This window comes from Rhea americana, unplaced genomic scaffold (genome assembly GCF_003343005.1).
Source record: "Rhea americana isolate MKP2758 unplaced genomic scaffold, rheAme1 scaffold_56, whole genome shotgun sequence".
NCBI lineage: Eukaryota > Metazoa > Chordata > Aves > Rheiformes > Rheidae > Rhea > Rhea americana.
In genome coordinates, this window is record NW_028186712.1 from 4010046 (window position 1) to 4023749 (window position 13704).

Genomic DNA, 13704 nt, shown 5'->3' on the forward strand with positions numbered 1-13704 from the left:
GGAGAAATATGAGATCAAAAGTAATTTCTTGTACGGGAGAGCCTGAAATATCACAATGATCAGGAGAACATGGAGTGTGTTCCCTGTTTCTTCACACTTACTGGGAACAACACTCTGGACAGCCTGGACTCCGTCTGTTTACTTTTTTCTAGTATTAGGGGCACCAGCTCTTTAATTTAAGGGCTCAACTCTGCAAGGTTTCCAGGAGTTATACATTTAGCTGGCTGAGGGAGAAATAATGAAGTGTGTATCAATATTCATGTGCATGGATTTGTATTTATCTCCTGGAGATTGTGTGTTGAAAGCCATAAAGGATTTGAATAGTGATTTGTGAGATTTGATTTAGTTAGTTTAGTTGCTTTCAGTTACTCAGAAGTCCAGTGGCAATAGATATTTTATGTTCAATACTGCTTTAATTCCACTGTGTTGGAAGCATATGTTTTTAACTAGTATTGAAGGGATCCATATATTGAATATTATTACATTTTTATTGATAGGCGTCAGGGAGAGAAAGAAACCTTCTGTAAGGCAAATGGTATTTGGGATAAATGCAAATAGATTAAATAATGTGTCCCAAATCACTGGGGCAGTCTGAGACACAAATGGGAACAGAACCCAAGTATCCTAAATCCTTGCCCAGTGTCTTAATCCTGAACCTTTTTTTTTCTTTCAAAACTAAAGTTTCTGTGATTATTATTCCCACTACCAGGACTTTCCAAGGATTTAAATATGACCTAATTATTAAATGCTGTCTCATATGCAAGACAGGAGCAAAATCTTTAGCCCAGGGTGCTTACGCAGTGGCCCTGATCCTGCAGTCTGATATGTGGAATGAACGTATGAACTAACACATGCTCTGCCTGTTCACAGAGTTTGACTGACAGACTGCAGGTAGTCTGCAATATCCTCAATGAATTCCACTTAATTACCTCAGCTTTCCTATTTCTATGTGTTTYTCTGGCTCCTATACAAGCTTTTGTGCAGCTTTTGCAAAGTTACCTTAAGTACAGAGTGAAGTTTTGGTTGGATTGTTTCTTTTTTCTTTCTTTTTCCCCAACAATGTGCAAGTCTTGATCTGTGGCACTACTAAAAGATGCTTTGCGATGTGCACCTTGAGATTAAAGTGCATCGCCCCTGCAGTGCGTTGATCTTGTCTGGCCCAGAAAGGGGTTGTCATAGATCTGCTTTTGAAATCAGGACTCCCTCATGGTTTCTTCCAAGGCATCATCTCCATGTCATTGGGCTGGCAGGATATGAAGCTGAGGGTCTTTTTGAAGTTTTCCTTCACGCCGAGGCGCGTACACTTGACATGTGGGAATCGTGGTTAAGTTACACCCTCTTCTCCCTGTGTGTTCAATGCAGGAGATGTTACTGGAGCATTTAAATATTTGAGGTCTTTTTTTACAATTAGTTGGGGTTTTTTTGTTGTGTCAGAGTATTAAAATGAAGAGTGCAATCTTTGCGCTCAGAATTTGTTTGCTGGAGAAGACTGAAATATATGGGGTGAATTTCATGAATTAATTAAAGAACGCCTCAAACATCTATGTCTTTGCAGCTACAGACAATAGGCTTATTTTAGGAAACAAGACCATATGGTTCATCAAATATCCCTCGTGCTGGTATTTGGTGCATAAGCAATTGTAAAGCAGTATTGCTTTAAAGCTTGCTTGTCTATCTCACATTTCAATCTCTWTTTAAGCACAGAAAAGTAAGTTTCTGGCATCGAGCAATTTGTTATTGGAAAAGCAAAGTAATATTTCTATGGCCAGAACTCTTCTTCCAGCAGAACTGCGCTGTATGGAAAATTTTTTCCAGCTTTGGGAGTTTATTTGATTGTGAACACTTTTGGTTATGTAAGTTTTAATAAGTAGCTCTGGTGGACCCCTAAAGGCACACCCCACACACTTATGTTGTGTGACCTGGGGTCACAAGTAATGGCTGCAAGCTAATTGATTGAGAAAGGCTTGTCTGACTGGGCCCCTTTGAGTCCTCCCTTTACATTCCTAAATTTCTGTAAAGGAGGCACTGGCAGCTCCGCCGGGCGAGAGGAGGGGTTGGGGGAAAGGGAGGAAGTTTCTCAGTTTCTGATTATGCGCAGAGTTTCCTTGTACTGAGCTTATGTTCTCCACCCACTACTTAGTAAGAACTCCTTAACAACTTAAAGCTTTATCCCTGTGAGTACCCGAAAAGTGATTTGAGTATTTATTGAGCAGGGAGAACAAACTGCCTGCGTCAGGCAGAGAGAAAGCTTATGGAAATGATATTAGACCTTCAGCAAAGTGCACAGCTGCATCATACAGAAGCCGAGACTCAAACTGACAGGCAAATAAGCCAGATCACGGAAGGGGCCTCTGTGTGGCAGCTCTGAGCTACCAAGTGTTGGACAACTAGGCAAAAAGTGAAATGGAACAGGGCAGAAAATAACATACTAACTTCAGGCAACTGTTGCTTTTTCATGGTGAGTCCAGATTTGAAATATTGCTTTGAATGTGGCTATTTCTGTTGTTTCTAAAAACCCTTCCGTTTTACTACAGCAATCCTTTTGCGAAGCTCATTGTGTTACAGATTATTTGTCCGGATATGCACTTCAATTCTGAACGATACAGAAATGTTAGGGATGGTCCTTTCCTTGCTGCTTGCTCTCTATGTTTCTTTTGCTTCTTTCAGGAGACAGGTCCCTTTTATAAAAGCACACTGCATGGCTTCCAGGCTGGAAAGAAATAGTTTGCAATGAGCACTTGCTATGCAGCAGCATATAGGTAAATAGGAGGACAATAATTTCTGTGTATTTTCTTCTGCAGTTTGAGCTTTGTGGCACTTCTCCATTACTCCTTATTTCACCGCCTTATCTTGAGAATGTATGGCACGGTCACTATGAAAAGAGCTTTGTGTTTGAATTCCTGGTGAGTCGAAGGGTCAGGGCCTATGAGTTATCTGCCTGCCAGCAAGACTCATTGCTGTGTCCCTTTAGTTTTCAAGCTAAAATAGAAAAAACATGTGTCCTCATCCCTTTTATATAAATGTATTTTCAATTCAGATTTTTACATGCCGTTTATGTGTGCTTTGTTCTTTTGACAAAGTTGGTTTGCAAGGGGAGCCAGTTTTATTCTATCCATATTTATTTTATTTGCTCAAGGTTTCTTGCAGCCTTNNTTTTTTTTGCATTCCTTTGTTGTGATACACATAATTTTTTCTTAAAACAACAGTCAATGATTCTGATTTTGATTAAGAGACAAGGGATTTTTTATTTGTATACATATTTCTCAAAGTATCAGAGCACTACTTTGATTTTAGGTACCTATGAAATTATACAGAAGATAAGGCTGTTCTAACTTTTGTCCCTCTTGAGGAGGGAAACAACACTTTTGGGTAAGTTCTTGAACAGATTGTGTTAGATACACTAGTTACCTTGCGCAATGATAATAAATATGATTTGAGCTGTAATGTTACTTCAGTCACTGACTTTAGTTTGAAAAAGCTGTTTTATTAGCCCAGCAACAGCATTAAACATTACACATTGACAGTAACATTAGAAATATTATTTCAAAACTGCTGAGTGAATACAATTCAGAGCAGTAAATCATCAAGGCATATCGAAGTTGCTCTGTATGTGATGTTTTAAGATGCCTGTGATTTAGAGAATAAACAACTAACTGCTTTTTCCTTTCCAACAGAAGTGTGATTCTGTACAAAATGATCTTTATAGTATGTTTCTTTAATTAAAYAGTTTTTTTTTCAAACTACAAAAAAGGTGCAAGAGAAGTCTTAGAATTATATAACATACATTTTGAGCTAACGGAGAAACACACATTTGACAGGATAATTCTACTAAACAATTTGAACAGTTCGCCAGATGAACTCTCCACAGCGAGTGCATTACTACTAGTTTCTTTACCTGATTTTTGAAGTTTATAAACTCACCTGAAGACTAACAATGAGCTGAGCGCCCCCCTTTTTTTTTGATATAGAAAAGATGGTGCAGATCTGGGCTGATCTGATCTTGCATCCCTTTCAAGTGGAGAAGTTGTGTTCATTCTTATTTCCCAGTCTGAGATCTCAAGTTTGGCCATGAATTAAAAAAAAAAATAAAATAAAAAGGATGGAAAATTGTTACAACGTTACAAAGAAATGCTAACAAATAGAGAGTGGAAGGAGGTATTGAAATGTAAGATGATCTGAATAGACCTCATGTTTCATGTTTTCGTATTATGTATTGGATTGCTATTTGTTTTGACTTGGGCTAAATGTTAAACCCTCTACAAAGAAATTCTTGGCCAAGTCCTTAAACAGTGCAATTAAGTTCTTCTTTTAACAGTTTGTGTGCACTTTCAGGGAAGGAAATGTGTCCCCTTATGTAGCATAATAAATTATTTTTCTTTTGTCTGTGCTGTGATGGAGGAATAACCTGCTGAAGTGCTTCTTGCAACCTGAAAATCGGACAGCAACAAAACTTTATAGAGCTGGTTTTCTTACAGCTTTGGCAAGTGCTGGAGAGCTGGTTGCCTCCTGGCGGTAGCAAGGAGTTTGGGGAGCAGGGGATGGTGGGTGCTCATGTGCAGCCACTTTTCTTGCCAGGGCTCTCTATGSCATTAGGTTTTGATTGGCAAAATAAGGCAGCAGTGTTGTTGTGAAACCTAATTAGAGGATTATGAAACATTTGTTCATGCTCTGATAGAAAGTATGATGAAGGGGAAACAGCTTGATGAGAAGAATGATTTACTTATTTTATGCTTATATCATTAAGAAAAGAATATGCGCTCACAGTAGCTGTAATTCATGGAGTTCATGGAATTCTGTAATTCATGGAAATGTGTATGTTAATGACGCAGGTTATGATTAGCTGGTGTATTCTTACTGATCATCTAAGTTATCAAGTTCACAGAAGAGTGACACAACCTAACATGGTTGCAGGGACGTTCAACTATTGCTAGCCTATCTCCTAATATTACTGTTTTCATTTAGAGAAAAGTGATGTCATTAGCTCAGACTAAAATAATTATATTGGCTTTTTACATTCTGTCTGATACTGGTTAGCAAAGAAAAAGCAATTCTGAAAACTTTAAAAAATAATTGCTTTATATTTTTGACTTCTTTGAAAGATTTGTATTTAATATATCTGTAATTTTAGACAAGGAGGAACTAGATTTGATTGGGAATTACATACATAAGAGCTTTTTGGTGGTTGCCTTTTAGGTAGGTTTGTTCTGTTTTAGGGAAGTGATCAGTGGAAGGAGGAAAAGCTTGATTTATAAGACATGYTCATTTCATTGACATCTCTACATGGCAGAAATAGGTCTCCATGGTGCCTATCGCTATCCATACTGCCACGTGAGAAAGGGTAGATGCTCAAGACTAACAGGATTTTTCTGTCAAACAGAGTAACCAGTTTGTGGTTTGAGGACAAAGCAGTATCTATACTGATACAGACAGACAGACAGACAGACAGACAGACACACACACACACACACACACACACACACACACACACACACGTATAAAATTAAGAAGAACCAAAGAATTTTAGCACTCATGGTGCCAATGAATCACAGTACTGGTAAGATAAATTACAGAAAAACCTTATGTTCTAGCAATTTTTAAAGGTGGGGTATTTTTAAGAAATTAAAAAATTCTTCTGCTTAGCTATAACTGGTGCAAGCAAGCATGTTTCAGGGGAAACAGAAGATGCTGCTTGTCTGTGAAATACAGTGAAAGAGGTCAGAGACTTGATCTTTAGAACATCCAAATAAACTTTCAATTTAGTTTATTCTCCTAGCAACATATTCAAAACATCAGCAGAAGACTGTCACAGACAGAGATGATGAAGGTGAAAGAAGAACAGATAAAAGGAGAGACGTGGCTCCTGAGGTGATGTAAGCTGTTATAGTATTTYGGGAAAAACAAATAGACGCAGAGAAGAAGCAGAAGTAATTCGATATTGAGGATAAGGTAATGGAGGCAAGATCTTAAGAAGGAAAATGGAAGAGGTGATGTAAAGATAGAAAGATGGCATGAGAGAGGTTCTCCACCCTATCTGAAATGCTTTGTCTTAGTAGTTTTTCCTAGTTTCTTCAGAAACATTCATGCTATTGACATTTGAGACTCCTGCGTGAAATAATAGATTCACCCAGGAAAAAGGCAGTTCATTCCAAAATTACTGTCACTGCATTTGAGAGAGTGGAGCTATAGGAAGGAGGGAACCTCTTTTTCCATCTTCTTTTATTTKCTTTGCTCTGTCCAGTGGTGAAGCTAGAGATGATGACTGATGGTTACGTTTGTTGTGACAGGTTGTTTTTGTGAGCACAGGTTAAGTTTCTCTTTCAACTGCAATAAAATTCCTTTAACTTTTCAGAAGTTAAATTTTTAAAATTTGTTGTAAAAAACATTAGAAGGTCTTTTGGCAATTCTGATTCTCAGGCCTGGGAAAGATGCAGGCCATTTGCAACATGAAGCCTGAGGTAGAAGAAAATAAATCAATGGAGTAGAAAAAGGGGAAGATGGCTACGGATCTTTCTCTACCACTTTTCTGACCTGATGATTCTCTTMTAATTTTTTTTTGTCAGCCATGGCTTCATCCAAGAATCCTACAGAATTCATACTGACTTCTGTAGGGACTGGATGAGGCCTTATGTTAAAGTCCTTTGCCCTTCAGTTTAAAACTTAACTTTCACAATGTTTTGCAGTGTACTTCTGTCACCTCCATAATGGTTTACGATTTCTCAGTATTCTGATACTCAAACCCATACTACTAAGTTAGTGCGGGTTAGTGCTGCTTCCAGTTACTGAGATACCTAGTTTTTCTGTAGATAAATATTCAGTGATTCAATCAGTAATTAAATGTATGAATGCATTTATCAATTGTAATGTTACCTTTATAACTCAAAGATGGTATCTTAGTGTAAATTATTTAATTCCAGTTTAGCTAGCAATATAATGAAAATTGTTATGAAACACAGCTTCAAGTGCAAAAAGCATCCTCTTCTCTCTCTCTTAAACCTTTTGAATGAAATTATTTCATGCTTCTCACCAACTCTCCACATGTCTGCACTCAAAACATCTACAGACATAAACTTCCTGTGGCAGAGACCCTGGCCTTTTAATTGCTCCTGTTTAGAACYATGCGTGCTTAATGGTGTTAAATGAAAAAGCAAAATATAAATAAGATTAAAGAGAAACTCCTACCCTGAAGCACATGTCCTTTGGCTGTTGACAGTATTTATTTCTAAAAAGCAGCACCAGCTGAAGCTGTCCTGAGTATATTATTCTTCGTGGCAGAGCTTGTTGAAGCAACCCCTATGCTCTTTCACTGCCACTTCTCCCGCTTCTGTGTTGCCCTGATGATGGTATAAATCCTTTGAGGGCTACACAGAGAACTGGAACAGTGACTTGATTCTGATTAAAAATAATGTTGTTGAAGACTTAACCTGGACTGATCTGGTTCATCGTGTGCCCCATTTACATTTTTACTAGATTCAGGGCTATGCAAGCAAAAGAGTAAGGCTGCAGGGAAGGAAACAGCTCATCTCCTAGTAGCAAGTATCCAGGTAATTATGGGCCTACTAGAGAAGGTGCCTTCAAATAGCTGTGTTTCTCAAAATGAGCTTGACTTTGCAGCAGAATGATATATTCTGTGTTTGAAGATTGAGGCTCCATGACCTCTGAAAATATTTACCTGGTTTTGGTGCATATTTTTAAAACTACTCATGATTCTGACTCAGTTGCTTTTGAGCATCTGTTATTTCAAATATTGTGTAATAAATTCCTGAGATTAAAAAAAAAAAAAATGTCCCTAGTAGAAGAAAGTACAGTAAAAATGAGGAAAATGCAAAAGAAATGATCAACAAGCAACTTTATTCATAAAACATACAAAATGTGACACAGCAGACTGACAGAATGAAGCCATGCTGAAAATACACATTTATTTATGAGGTAGGGCTCAGAGTGCATGCTGTACTGGCCCCATAAAAAATTTTTTCCAACACTGGCTGGGAATTTCCAAGGAAAAGATGGGAATTCCCAGAAGTACCAAGTGTTGGCCCAGCTATCCTTCCACTGAAATTAATGAGAGCTGTGGTAGTATAAAACAAAGGCTTTACAAATTGATAGTTTATGCTGCAGAAAAAGCAGGACTCTTAGGATTTGCCTCCCTTTATGTACTGTTTAAGTACAACTACTGCCAGTATTTGGGAGAGTAACAAAAATATGGGAGGCCCTTGTATGACAATCATGTTTTCGGTTGCATCACAGCATTTCCTGTCTATCATGTTGCCATTTTCTGAAACACAAGTATTTTGACTGAAATATTTCATAGTGTCCCAAACCACAGGTGATTGGTTTCTTTAACTTTTATCTTTTTTGTTATTAAAGGAAATATGTTAAAATTATTTTAAGCAGCAGGAAAAGTGGGACTAAATTATACTTTTCTGGTTAAAAGCAAAGTAAACCCAAACAAAACAAACTCAAGAACTCAACTTGTTCAAAGTCTTTGAACAACAGCTTTTGAAACAATGTGATCAAGAGGTTTGTGGACTTCTTTTAAAGAGTTTGGAGTAGTAAAAAATATCTGAATTATTATATACTGGAGATGTTAAATTATGCGTATGTATTATATGTCTTTTGGCAGCAAAATGTTAGAATATACCCTGTTTTTTTTTTAATTTGCTATGAAGATCATATGAAAAATTGGGCATTGCGTATGTATAGTACTGACTGTCATTCCTTAGAGAGCACAGCGGTGAATGCGCACATTCACTGAATGAGCACAGCACTGTGCTCGTATCGGTGGTTAATCTAGGTAGGTTCTGAGAAGTAAAAAAACAGGATATAAAATGTCCATCTTTGGCTGTCTCGTGGAAAAGGAATTAATCCCCTCTTCATCCCTGCAATTCTTAAAGTGCTGTTAGTGCTCTATGTAGATGTAGATCGTTCATTTTAATGTTGCTGTTTGCAGTTTCCAAGAATTGTTTTGGTTTGATTACTGAAACAAAAGTTAAGAATCACAATCAGTTTTTAGTAGAGTTTTTCCACAAAAACAGAGAAATTCATGCAGTTGGAAAGGTCCTGACTGAATAGGACTTCGGTGAGTTTTATAAGGATGTCACTGTGTATTTGTATGGCTAATAACAGTCCTCAGGAGATGCGTTCTTTCATGAAGCCCTCCTAGAGAATATCCGTGGAGGCTGTATTAACTCAAAATTTACAGACTCTCCCCCAACCACCCCAACATCATGTGCAGGGAGACACATCATTGCAACAGTTCAGCTTCCTCCACATCTCTAACGAAACTGTCACCAGGCAAGTGACAACAGCGCTGTGACTAGTTCGTCGCATAAGTAAAGTAATTGGCCAGATGGCTGCTCTCAGGCAGAACAGGCAGTGGCAACCTTCTCCCTGTCTTACCTCAAAGCTTCTGTTATTTGAAGTTTCTAACTCAACCACTAATGTTCATAGACCTGTTACTTGTGAAACTAGTATCATGCCAAATATTCTAGATTATGGAGTGTGTACATGTTGCTTTATCTGGGGCATAACTGTTGTGGAATGGAAAATAGCTTCTGAATTGTTTTTGAAGTAAAAGTTTAGAAAATGCCATAGAAACCCACTAAGTGAATATTAAAGTATTCTGATTAATATTCAAGTATTAAGGATCAGTGATTGTGACACAGAAAACTTTGACTGGATTCTGTGTATTTCTATTTTTGTTTTATATTATTAAGACTTGAATCATGCCATCATATATTACACATTCTTTCAACAGCATATTCAAAAAGTAAATCTTTCTGAAAAAAGATGATGATGAACAAAAGCAATATGTGAAAGCGTATGGGTAAATAAGGATATTTTTAAGAGAAATAAAGTGGATTTGACTGCAATTAACTGCTATGCTGTATCTAATAAATAATAAATAATGCTTATTAAATACTGTTATTAAACAACTGGGGCTTTTTTGCCTCAATCTTCTCCGCTATTAATTGGAATTAGTAAAACTTCCTATACATGCTCTGATATTGTGAGTGTAAAGAACTCTTAAATCATTGAGTATGGACTCCCAAAGAAAAAAGTGCCAGCCATTTTTTTTTGAGTTGCCCAAAACGTAAACATAAAAATGAAATTTTACTTTTTTACCTGAATTGAGCAAAATCTACCCATAGCTTAAACTTCGTCGTGTTCTCCAGATGGGGGAATTTGTTCTTAAGACAGTCATGAATTGTTGGAAAGAACTTCCAAAGTCAGATGTCAAAGCTTGGTTGAACACCTTGATTTTAGTTTTAAGTATCTGAAAATACAGCTATTATACAGGAATTCAGAAACAAAAATGCACTAAACAATGGCCTTGACATAGTGTCTGTGACAGATCATTCTGTGTTTACTCCTGAGTTTTCGACAGCATTAAGAAGTTCTAAAAGTTTCAATCTACATCTGGATTTAGAAATCTCAAAGTGTCATCCAGCTTCCTTACAGCCTTGGGCAAATCAGTTTAAACATGTAATTTCTTATCAGTAAGAACTATGTTAAATTTCTGGTAATGCATTCCTTTTTATATCCTAGTGTATGAATTGATAGTATTTTGATATATATATAGTTAACTTTACAGGTCTAATATTCTATTTTATATGTGTAATGGTATACAGCTGGTTGGATGGGCTTGTACCTGGCCTTTGTTATGTCTAAAGTTGGGAACTGAGAGTCTGAGAGTCCTGTGTTTTAAAGTGTGAGGTATGCTGCAAGTCACACTCAAAGTGAGATGCTAAGTTCCTGACCATATTGAAAATGAGGTCAGTCAGCATGGTCCCTAATTATGGATTTAAGAGCCTAATGTTAGGAAGCATTAAAAAAAAAAAAAAAAAAAAATCTTGGCCAGACATTTCACAGTGGTCGTGGACTTTCATATTTTCAACACCATTGTTCCTAAATATTTGTTGTTACCCTTTTTTCTAAGGAAGTGAAGCTTCCATGGAGGTTTGTCTGTTCCCCCTCCCCTTCCTCTCCCCCATAGCTTTTGAACCCTTTCAGTTAAATATGAAAGCAAGGTAGAATTCTCAGTGCAAATCGTGTTTTATGAAAATCTGTGGCAATGTGGAGGAAAGAAACCATATTAGTGCCAACTTTGAGGAAAAGGCAGGCAGAACATAGCTGTTATACATTCTGTTTGGCAGTGTCTCAGTGGCCAAACAAAATGTGCATAGTTCCAGACTAGTCACAGCACAGTTTTCTCCTGCCAGGCAATAGTGTAAATGCAATGTGGAGAGATCTGGGGGTTTGCAGTGAGAAAAAAGAATATGGAGTTACAGAGCAAAGAGCATAAATTTGTAGGAAAACAGGTTTCATTCAATCTGCTGCTTACAGGACAAGTTGGGTTGCTATTATAGCAGAAGAATAAAGGCCCAAATGCCAGAAGATCTTAAAAGGATGTTAATTGCTTGCTATAGGCAAACAAGAATATCTTGTTTGTCTTTTTTTTTTTTTTTCTATTTACTAAGCTTTTTAGTCTGTATGGAAGAATTCACATACTACTTCAGTCATCATATGCTGCATTGAACACATGATGGTCTTACTGATCTTTCATATGTGATGCAAAACTGCAGTTTTTAAGCTCCTGTATAAACAGTAAGATAGAGATACTGAGATACTAAATAAGAGAATTAAGGTAGAGGATGCTCGCTTTCTGGAACTGAGTTTAACTTGTTTCTTCTGAAGTCAGCATAGACATGTTTARATGGGGATGAAAGCTTGATTTTAAAGCAGTTTAGTATTTTCTGTTTGTTTATATTTAAAATACCTATGTATCCTATTTTATCTTGGATATATTGTATGCTTCTGTGGACTTGGGATTGCCCATCTGTAGATGAGAGTAGTAATACTAAAAATATTAATGCTTGCCTGTTCTTTTGATTTAAATAACATTTATAAAGACCTTTGTAATTGTCAGATGAGAGAGTGATGTGAATGTAGACAAATCACTGTTACCTTACATGATTTCATTCAACACATGGATACAAATTTCTAAAATGTTGGACTGAGTGAGTATGATCACTGTTCTTTTCCTAAAGTCATTCAAGATAAGGCCAAACATTAATTTTGGTGAGTATGCTTTTGTTTCATAAGCTGAATGAATGCCAGATCATGATATTCAATAATCACTACTTTGTTTATTATAGGAAAAAGAAACTTGGGGCATTTGAATATCAGTTGTCTTTTATGGACTATTTTAGAAAGGTACTAGTTCCAAATATCCTCCTTGGTATTTTTCAAGATAGGAATGTTTCCACTGACAACAGGAAGTCTTACTGATTTAGGTCAGTCTGCATACAGACGTCCATTCAGCAATAACTTTTGGATGGAGTTTGTAGCTGTAGTTTAAAAAGTTATTAGCAGTTGGGATGAACTGTGAACTTCTGAGCTGCTGACTAACAGAAAGTGTTGTATATTCACATTTTTGAAGTAAAAAGAATAGAAATGTTGGGATACTGTGATTCAGCAATAGTGCAGGTTCATATGTGTTTGTGTGTGTGTGTGTATGTGTTCAGTGCAGTAAGAAGTTTATTCGAGAACCCCTTTTTGCTCCAATAGCCCTATGCTTCCGATTCCAATTTGTGATTCTGAATAGAGCTGTGATCCTGAAGGTTGTCTAAGGACTTCATTTTAAAGGCACTGTACTTCTGAAGTGGTGTGAATTCTTTGTGGTAGGGTATTAGGCATGAAAATTCATGGTTCTGTTTGGTACTTTTGGTTGTGGCTTGCAATAGGTTCTGCAGAACCCTCATTGTCCATCCGAAAGTAAGTTGCTGTGGGCACACGGGAAGGAATGAACAGGAGTAAAAACAAACTAAAACCCTTTAGCAGACCATGCTAAATATATTACAAATTAAGGCTAATCTGACAGAATAATAGTGTGAACCAAAACTTTATGTTTAGTTTATGTTTGGTTATAATGCAAATGGAGTTTAAAGTTTGAAGAAACATTTAGTTATGTGTTCTGTTACATTTTCACCTTGTAAGCTCTTGCAAATGGGGATAATTTTTCATAGCTCAACCTAATGATAAATACTAAGGTAAGAAATCAGGTTTTAAAAAACACTTGGTCCATTCTTTAACACGCAAATATACAGTATAGAGAGAATTAAAAAAAAAACACTTCCTACATGTCTTGCTGAGAACTGTGGTGTGCTTCGTGCTTGCAAAAATGGTTGTGGCACAAGTGTCCGAGATCTAACCATTTGGCAGTGCGTGTACAAACTCTTTTGCATGTCTGAACCTAACTGCCAGCCAGAATTTTCTCTGGCATTTAGACACAGTTGCGTTTCTCCACTACCTGCTGTGCATACAAGTTCGGCACTCAGGATGCCAGTCTTTTCCACTCTTCATGATAATCAAGAGTTAGAAGGAATTTCTCAAAACAATTTTCCATTCCTATAGCTGATAATGCAGAAAATAAGGCTACTACGAACGTGACATATGAAGTCCTTTCTGTTGCTCCTTTTGGTGTATTTCTGAACCATAAAGAATCTCTGGAAAAAAAAAAAAAAAAAAGATGGTATGTACAACAGCAAATCATTGCTTCCCAGCAAGGACTTTCTGCCTTTCAGAGCTCTCCCATTTCATGTCAGTTTAGTACCCAGGGACCAGATCAGTAGTGTGCTTTTTCTTTTAGCAGCATGTTGTGATGTTAGAACTTCCTGCAAAATCATGTGTTTCATATGGTTTTTA

The 13704-nt window shown here is 37.0% G+C and overlaps 1 long non-coding RNA gene across 17 annotated transcripts in view; it reads left to right on the forward strand.

The window, feature by feature from the left end:
* Positions 1-2105: 2105 nt before the first annotated feature.
* LOC146587860 (uncharacterized) overlaps positions 2106-13704 on the forward strand; it is a 359490-nt gene continuing 347891 nt past the window's right edge. For all 17 annotated transcript variants that reach the window (XR_014897548.1, XR_014897547.1, XR_014897549.1 and 14 more), the window contains exon 1: positions 2106-2458. This is a non-coding gene — a long non-coding RNA (uncharacterized LOC146587860). The remainder of the gene's footprint in view (positions 2459-13704) is intronic.